A 9,020-nucleotide genomic window follows, 5' to 3' on the forward strand; every position below is an offset into this window, starting at 1 on the left:
TCCAAAATTTCTTAATTATAGTCCAAAATTTTAAATAAAATAAATAAAAATTGGTCGATCCGTAGCCTATGTTATATCCCATTCATCAGTCTTGATGTATCCGTAGTCAAGATAGTTTAGTACACGAAGCATTTTGCATTAACACAGAATTCGAAGAAAGATTGCATTCTAAGAGGGTGCAATATAAGCAGTTTACCCGAATACAAATATTAGCGATTGATTTTATGACTCGAACCCGTAACTTATAGGTCATTGCTCGATAATTAATTTTTAATGATCAAAGTCCCGTAGGAATTATCGAATTCATATATAGCATCCAACACATTTTAAAGAGGCTCATATATGGGGGAAGCTAGAAATAATCAGATTTACAACTGATAATTAAAAAATAGCCACAATTTCAAATGTAATCGAAATTTAGTCATTTTTTTATGTAAAGATATAATCTGAACAATAACACCCCTAAAAATCCGGAAAAATTCTAGCATAATATGCTGGATATGTTGGAATTCGAATTTTTTACATATGAGATTCCAGTATAATATGATGAAATTTCATAATATGCTGGAGTTCCAACATAATATGCCAGAAGTTTAAATAGAGGAGCTCCATAATCCAGCATATTATGCTGAAATTTTCCGTGCCGGTGTTCCAACATAATATACTGAAAGTTTATACGCATGAGCTCCATAATCTAGCATATTATGCTAGAACTTTCCGTGTTTCGACAGAATAATGACTATATTTCAATAATTTTACAAATACTAGCTATTTTTTGATTACCAATCTGAAAACTAGCTAGGGCCTGCTATTTTCACTCATGTACGAAATGCTGGAAAATAATATCTAAGGCGGAAGATTTCACCTAGCTTGTTGCTTTGTGAGACAAATCTGTGACCCTCAGCTCTTTCAAAATTTGACATATACTCCTAAATGTTATTATAAAGAACAATTCTTATGACAAAAATTATTAAGATTATCCCGTAATAAAAACAGAAATTAGTTCAATTAATCGAGGGATGTGTCATAAATTAATCTTTATTTTGCTCTTTTTTTTTCTTATTGATTTTCATCTTACAAAAGAGGATAATATTATTCTGCATATAGTGGAAGACAACTTTTCTTGTTTTCTGCCATTATGTAAATTACATATCTTTCTTCTTTCTTGAATATATTCTCAGCCTACCAAGAAATATATTATTATGCACAGTGGAAGACACCTTTCTTGATTAGTTGATTTCTGCCTATATATTTTGTTGGGATATATACTATTAACTATGAGTTTGATTTAGATATAGTATTTATTATGAAATAATTGTTTATTCAGTTTTAATAAAGTTTTAAATAGATCATATAATAGTCTGCATCCTTTGCTTATATAGTAGATGATTTAGTGTATAGAGTTTAGCTTATACACGGAAGATTAAATCATCGGTTCTTATAAGTATAAAGTTTGAGTTCACAATCTAATGATGGAATTGGACAAACCATCAGGAATAATTGTAGCACAAAATTAAATATAATTAATCTTGAATATGGGAATGGTTTAATTCCAACTTCTTGTGCTAGTACATTTTGTATGTATTGAACGGACCAGGTAGAGATAAGTATTTTATACTGACTTAATAAAATAAACTCTCTAGCCATTAAATGTACTTATACTCTTAATCTTGATATAATTATTATTAACTGTGTATATTATTATTGTTTTGATTTATTAAAAGGCGAGATTCTTTAGTGGGTCAATATGCCTGGTAAATTGGATAATAATAATATACATTGGCGAAGTAATAGTTAGTTGATGGAATCCATGTCTCGGTTTAGAGATTGATGATATACCTTTATGAAAGTTTATAAGTTTTCATGTGTAAACCCGGCCGGTAGATTTTGTATCCGACACATGAAATAAGTTAAGCGAAAATCTAAAGGAAATAATCAATAAATTAAATCGTCAGTAATTTAATTTAATTGATTCGTATCTGAATCTTAACATGGGGAGTTAAATAAGATTTAATGGATGAATTTCGAAATTGAATAAGGAGTGTAATTACGAATTTTTAGTGGAATAATTCGTAATTAATTATGGTGGATATTAATTTCGAAAATTACAAATTAATTCCATAATTGGAAGCCTTGTTAATTAAATTTTGTGGTCCCTACTGTGCCTAAATAATAGGAAATAAAGGAATCCTTTTTCTGGTAGAAAAGAAAACCTAATAGGTTTTGGAAAAGGGTCTTAACCCTTAAAACTTGTGCTATAAATACATAAGGTTTTCCACATAGAGGGATGAGTACATGGTGGCTGAAATTTTCAGCCAAGTTTTCCTAGAAATTTCGCCCACACGAAATTGCTATTTTCGGGTATTATTTGGGTAACACAGTAGAAGACCGTGGAACGTTCGAGGATCACGATTGTGCGGGTGATGGAGATTCCATTGAGAAGTTATGGAACTGAAGGCTCACGTGGTAGAAGGGATATGTTCACGCTTCAAGAGGTAACCCGTGAAATCCCGTTTATGCTAGTTGTCTAAATTACATGTGATTTTGATACTGGGATTGCTTCCGCTGCATATAATAATCCATCATATTTATGAACTATCATTCTTAATCTGCAAAACTGAGATTGGGAATTAAGGGGAAAATCACTTTATGATTATATCATTACTCAATTGTTTGTTGGTTTCTTTTCTAGATAGTCATAGATAAACAAAGATGAAAAGGGAAAAAGGAAGCAAGAGTCTTTTCAGATCATTCTTGAAACGATGTAGGGGTAAGTTCTATTAGAATCATTATTCATGGTTAAATTGTGTTATCTCGGCATTGCTCATGGTTAGTATACTGTATTTGTAAAATAATTTTGGAGAAAATAAAATAACATATAAATAGAAATATAAACGAAGCAGAAGTTAGTCCGAGCCCACTAAATTCACAGTATTTCCTTAAGGAATTTAACCCCCTTCTAATACTCAAGGTTGTGGATTATTTCCTCCTAGGATAGAACGAATTACACACGGATGTAGTGGTACTTCAAACCCCAGTATTTCAGCGAATACAAAGATCGGTAGCAAATCACACTTTTTATTGCTTTCTTTGAAGTTAAAACAATATAGAAGAAAGGAGAAGAACTCAGAAAATCGTCTTGAAAATTTGAGAGAATGGACTTGTATTTATAGCCAATGTTGAGCTCAAGAGGTACAACTTTTCAGAATGGTTGTTTATGTAAAACGTCCATAACATAAATGTCATAACATAAATGGCTATTTACGCAACACTAAACCGGGAATTAAAGAGGGAGGTTAATTTTCAGTTACAAAACTAAAAAACTGAAAACGGATAATAGAAATAAAATGTTTAATATTTTCGTTGGATTTAATATTAATATTCCGTTGGATTTCTGTTAATATTTGCTATTAACAAATTAATTTGGTCCAAAAAATTAATCAATCAATCGACCATTTAACCAAATTCAAATTCAAATTCAAATTATCCGAAGCCGAAGCCAAGCGAGTGACGACGACGGTGCGAGGCTTGCCTTCTTCTTAACTCTTTAAGAGCTTCAAGAAGAGAAATTATATATATACCCATCAAAAACCTTTTCCTCTTCCAATATGGGACAATGTCCCTTTGTCAAGGGGAAAACTTAAAATTTCACTCAAAATTTTTATTTTTCCTCCATTTCCCATTTACCTTCTTTTAAGCCTATTTAGCTTAAAACCTCAACAATCCCCCACATGCATGGGGAATGGCTATATCACGAAAATATGCATGAAATATTGTGTGATTCACAAGCAAAGATTAATTGCATCTGGATAAGTAGGTTTTCCTTTGAACTTTCCGTAGTGAACTTATGTCGGATATACTCGGTCAATCGGTAGATTTGAAATCTTTGAACCGTCGAACTTTGGTGTATACCTAGACAACCATAAGTCACACAATCAATCCTTAAGCGTCTTTGGTTCTCATTGTTGTGTTCGTTTCAGCCATGAACACCGCCTGGTTTTATAAGTGCATAGAGAACTGGCCTTACAAAATTCTCCTTGAAGCGGCTAACACTTCACACTTACATAGGTGATTCCTAAACGTGTCATCCCGTAGATATACTATTTGATATACCCCGTATCAAATTTAGAAATCATTAAAAAGCCTTAATGCTTTATCCTTGGTACTTAACATTGTCTCATCACGAGAATGGACCAAAATTTGAGTTGACAATGTTGAACCGTCATTAATGGCTTTCTTTGATCTCCTTGAACCAAGATCTTGGGATCTCCAGTCTTCTAGGTAGAGTTACCACTACAATGACTTGTTCTCGGTCATAGTTCAATTCCCCTTGATGATTTCTCAACTACCTCTCTAGTTAGGCCTTTTGTAAGTGGATCTGACATATTATCGCTTGACTTTACATAGTCAATCATGATAATTCCTCTAGAGAGTAATTACCTAACGGTTTTATGTCTTCGTCGTATATGACGAGATTTACCGTTATACATAATGATCCTGACCTTTGCCGCTTGACTATCGCAATGTATGCATATTAGTGTCAACGATTTGGGCCAAAATGGAATGTCTTCCAAGAAATTCCGGAGTCATTAAGCTTCTTCACCGGCTTTATTTAAGGCTATGAATTCAGCCTCCATTGTAGAGCGGGCAATATAAGTTTGTTTGGATGACTTCCAAGATACCGCACCTCCACCAATAGTGAATACATATCCACTTATGGACTTAGAATCAGTTGAACCGGTGATCCAATTTGCATCATAGTATCCGTCAATCACCGCAGGATATTTACTGTAGTGCAAAGCAAAGCCTTGGGTATGTTCTAAATATCCCAAAACTCGTTTCATTGTCATCCAATGAGATTAACCTGGATTGCTTGTGTATCGACTCAGTTTACTTACAGCACAAGCTATATCTGGTCGTGTACAATTCATGATATACATTAAGCATCCCAACACACGAACATAATCCAATTGTGATATGTTTTGACCTTTGTTCTTTGCTAATGCAAGATTCACGTCAATTGGAGTCTTTGCAACTTTAAACTCTAAGTACTTGAATTTTTCAAGTATTGTCTTAATATAATGAGATTGTGATAATGCCAGACCTTGAGGAGTCTTATGGATCTTAATCCCCAGAATTAAATCATCAACTCTCAAGTCCTTCATATCAAACTTGTCAGATAGCATACGCTTAGTCGCATTTATGTTGGCAATGTCATTACTCATTATCAGCATATCATCCACATATAAGCAAGCAATGACTATGTGATTTGGAACATTTTGAATGTACACACATTTATCACATTCATTTATCTAAAACCATTTGACAATATTGTTTGGTCAAATTTCGCATGCCATTATTTGGGTGCTTGTTTTAGTCCGTAAAGGAACTTAACAAGTATACATACCTTCTTTCTTTACTTAGAACCACAAATCCTTCAGGGTGCTCCATATAGATTTCTTCCTCCAAATCTCCATTCAAGAAGGCCGTCTTAACGTCCATTTGATGAATTTCAAGACCATACACTACAACTAATGCTACTAATATCCGTATGGACGTAGTTCTTGTAACTGGAGAGTATGTATCAAAGTAGTCAAGACCTTCTCGTTGTCTATACCCTTTGACTACAAGTTTTTCCATAAATTTATCAATAATGTCATCATCTTTCATTTTTCTCTTAAAAATCTATTTATAACTCAAAGGTTTATTTCCAGGAGGAAGATTAACCAATTCACATGTATGGTTGTTCAATATGGATTCTATTTTACTATTGACCGCCTTTTTCCAAAATAATGATTCCGAAGAAGACATAGCTTCTTTAAATGTTCGAGGCTCATTTTTCAATAAGAAAGTCACAAAATCTGGTCTAAATGAAGTAGACTTTCTTTGACGTTTACTACATCTTGGATCCTCCTGATTAAATGTATTTTCTTTTGTTTCTTCCCGAGGTTGTTTAGATCCTTCACCAATCGACTCACATTCCTTTTTATACGGATATATATTTTCAAAGAACTCAGCATTATCAAATTCTATAACTGTATTATTATGAATGTCAAGATTTTCTTATTTATGAACTAGAAATCGATATGCTTTACTATTGGTCGCATATCCTATGAAAACACAATCAACGGTTTTCGGTCCTATTTTTGCCCTTTTGGGTTTAGGGACTTGCACTTTTCCCAAACACCCCATACTTTAAAATAATTCAAGTTGAGCTTTCTTCCTTTCCATTTTTCATATGGAATGGATTGTGTTTTGCTATGGGGTACTCAATTTAGTATCCAATTAGCCATAAGAACGGCTTCCCCCCACAAGTTCTGTGGCAAACCAGAACTATCAACAATGCGTTCATCATCTCCTTTAATGAACGATTCTTTCTTTCCGTAATACCATTGGATTGGGGCGTGTAAGGGGCCGTTGTTTGATGAATAATTCCATATTCTAAACATATTTCTTCAAAAGGAAATTCATATTCATCACCATATCACTTCTTATCATTTTGATTTTCTTGTTAAGTTGCGTTTTACCTTTATTTTTGTATTGCTTGAATGCGTCTATTGCTTCATCTTTACTATTAAGTAAGTAAATATAGCAATATCGAGTACTATCATCAATAAAAGTTATGAAATACTTCTTTCCACCGCGAGATGGTATTGACTTTATGTCGCAAATATCTGTGTGAATTAAGTCTAAAGCATTTGAATTCCTTTCAACTGACTTAAGGATGTTTAACATACTTAGATTCCACACATATTTGACATTTTGATTTGTCACATTCAAACTTAGGTAATACTTCCAAGTTAATCATTTTCTGCAAGGTTTTATAATTGACATGACCCAAATGTATATGCCATAATTAATTTGACTCAAGTAAGTAAGATGAAACTGAAATTTTATTATTATTCTCAACAACCATTACATTCAGCTTGAAAAGGCCCTCAGTGAGGTAATTTATTTTTACAAACATTTCATTCTTACTTATTACAACCTTATCGGATACAAAGGCACATTTAAATCATTCTTAACAAGAAGTCCAACACAGACTAAGTTCTTCCTAATCTCGGGAACATGAAGGACGTTGTTCAAAGTCACCACTTTGCCAGAAGTCATTTTCATAAATATCTTCTCACATCCTTCAATTTTGGCCGCTGTATCATTTCCTATAGAAAGCGTCTCTTCAAGTCCAACAGGAGCATATGTAGAAAACACTTCCCTAACAGCACAAACATAGCGAGTGGCTCAAGAATCAATCCACCACTCCTTAGGATTTCCCACCAGGTTGCATTCAGAAAGCATAGCACACAAGTCATCAACATCTTCATGCTTTTCAACCATGTTTGCTTGACCCTTCTTCTTGTCTTTATTTGGTGCACGACAATATGTAGATTTGTGTCCAGCTTTCCCACAATTTTAGCAATTTTCGTTGAACTGCTTCTTGCTTGGGTTTCTTTTTGGTCAAAAAGCCTGCTTCCTTTTTCTCTTATTTTGAGAAGTATCCTCAACAATGTTTGCTCCCATTATTGTTGAGTTTCCACGGCCTCTCTTTTCAGCAGCTTTGTTGTCCTCTTCGATTCTTAACCGAACAATGAGATCTTCAAGCGACATCTCCTTGAGTTTGTGTTTCAAGCAGTTTTTGAAGTCCTTCCACAAAGGAGACAACTTATCAATCATCGCTGCTACTTGGAATGCTTCATTGATGACAAGACCTTCAATGAAAATTCTGTTAGTAAAAATACTAAAATCGCTACTTTCAACACCATTATTAATTCGACTTATACCTTCAGCAATGAGATCGTGAATAATCACTTGCAATTCCTGGACTTGGGTAATAACAAACTTGCTATCTACTATTGTAGTCCAAAAACTTAGCAACAACGAATTTCTTCAACCCGGCATCTTCAGTGTTGTATTTCTTTTCAAGCGCAGTCCACAATTCTTTTGACATCTTCATACCATTGTAGACGTTATATAGATCGTCCTCCAGTCCGTTAAGAATATAATTCTTGCACAAAAAATCAGAATGCTTTCATGCCTTAATCACAAGAAAGCGTTCATTCTCTGGTGTTTTATCAGGCAGAACAGGAACATCTTCCTTAATAAACTTCTGTAGACTTAAAGTAGTCAAGTAGAAGAACATCTTCTGCTGCCATCACTTGAAATCAATCCAGAATTTTTTTTTGGTTTTTCCACCGGTGCCAACGTCGATGTTCGACTTGTCGATGCATTGGCAGTTACCATCAGAACAGCTTGATTCCCGTTGTCATTAGTCATTTCTATAAAAGAATGACACAGACAAACGTTAAAATCACGTAAATTTTAATCCCCAACGTAGTAGAAAATCACAAAGGTTTTAATCTCCAGAACAGTGAATATAACACAAATACAGAAAATAAAAATAAATTTTCTTATGCTTGTTAGTATACTGTATTTGTAAAATAATTCTAGAGAAAATAAAATAACAAATAAACAGAAATATAAAGGAAGCAGAAGTTAATCCGAGCCCACCGAATTCACAGTCTTTTCTTAAGGAATTTAACCCCCCTCCTAGTACCCAAGGTTGTGGATTATTTTCTCCAGGATAGAATGAAATTACACACTAGTGTAGTGGTACTTTAAGCCCAGTGTTTCAGCGAACACAAAGATCGGTAGCAAATCACACTTACTATTGCTTTCTTTGAAGTTAAAACAATGCCGAAGAAAGGAGGAGAACTCATAAAATCGTCTTAAAAATATGAGAGAATGGACTTGTATTTATAGCCAATGTTGAGCTCAAAACTGAAGAGGTGCAACTCTTAAAATGGTTGTTTATGTAAAATGGCCATAACATAAATGTCATAACAGAAATGGCTATTTATGCAATAATAAATCGGGAATTGAAGAGGCAGGTTAATTTTCAGTTACAAAATCGAAATACTAAAAATGGAATACGGAAATAAAACGTTCAATATTTCCGTTGGATTTAATATTAATATTCCATTGGATTTCTATTAATATTTGTTGTTAACAAATAAATTTGGTTC

Source organism: Nicotiana tabacum, chromosome 5 (assembly GCF_000715075.1).
Source record: "Nicotiana tabacum cultivar K326 chromosome 5, ASM71507v2, whole genome shotgun sequence".
Lineage (NCBI taxonomy): Eukaryota > Viridiplantae > Streptophyta > Magnoliopsida > Solanales > Solanaceae > Nicotiana > Nicotiana tabacum.